The sequence below is a fragment of the Pterocles gutturalis genome, unplaced genomic scaffold (genome assembly GCF_000699245.1).
Source record: "Pterocles gutturalis isolate BGI_N339 unplaced genomic scaffold, ASM69924v1 scaffold19815, whole genome shotgun sequence".
In the NCBI taxonomy this organism is placed as follows: Eukaryota; Metazoa; Chordata; class Aves; order Pterocliformes; family Pteroclidae; genus Pterocles; species Pterocles gutturalis.
Genome location: NW_010143882.1, coordinates 24,411 through 25,415, shown reverse-complemented (window position 1 = coordinate 25,415; position 1,005 = coordinate 24,411). Strand labels below are relative to the sequence as shown.

Sequence of the window (1,005 nt, the reverse complement as noted above, 5' to 3'; positions counted from 1 at the left end):
TTTTGTCTTTTTTTTTAACTTCAATGAGATGGAAACAAATGAGCAACTCACTGTGGACTCAGCTCGGGATATGATGTCAGATATGCTGGAGAGATTGCACATTTTATGGGAATTATTACTTGTGTGTACTTAAGAGTACTTAGTAATTTAACAATCTGTTTGTGTATACCATTTATTTAAGAGTTATAAAACTTTATTTTCATTTACAAGAAAAAAATTATTTTCAGATACGATGTGCATGGCCTTCATTAATTTACTGAGGCATTATTTATAAAATATTGTACACTTTTTGTGCCAGACTTCCTTCTCTTTTTTGTTTTTGTACCCATTGTGAATCAATTTTAAAACATTTGTCAGAATGAAACAGTAAATTTGAAAAAAGTCTGTCAGCTAGACTTGTCAAATTACGAAGAAGAATGATTGCTCTTCTTGAACCTGAATGAAAATAATCTGTTAACAGCATAGTTGTTTCAATTTTTCTAAACTGTGGCAACATACATCTTATTGACAAGTGTGGCAAGAGGACGAAAAACCTTTAATATCATATTGATGATACAAATTATTGGGAGTCAGAAACCAGAACTGTCCATGCTTGCTGTGTTGAAAAAGAATATGGTGGTTAAGCCACAAGCAGTTAACAAACAGCAGCAGAGAACATTATCTTGTTGTTTGGAATATATTGGAAGGGATGACCAAAATCTCACTAAACTTGCCCATCTAATAGTATTCTACCTTGCCTTGCCTTTTGTTTTTTTGCTTTATAAAGAAGAGATAGAAAAGTTTGGGACATTGAAAGAACCAGAGGGGTAAGAGCAGATATTGTTGTGTTCATTCATACTGGTAAACTGGTTTTGGACCAATTTATTGTACTGGTCGAACTATCCACACTAAATTTCAGAGTCTTACTTTTTCTAATGCAGAATGAATTAAATCAAATGGGCTGTCATAACTGTTTGTGTTTTGAGACTCTTGCCCTGAGTCGTTGTATCTCCCAACAAGAGTATT

At 33.2% G+C, this 1,005-nt stretch overlaps 1 protein-coding gene across 1 annotated transcript in view; it reads left to right on the top strand.

Annotated features, from left to right (window-relative positions):
* RPGR (retinitis pigmentosa GTPase regulator) overlaps positions 1–1,005 on the top strand; it is a gene marked incomplete at both ends in the record, with an annotated part of 40,061 nt that overhangs the window by 33,878 nt on the left and 5,178 nt on the right. The window lies entirely within an intron of this gene.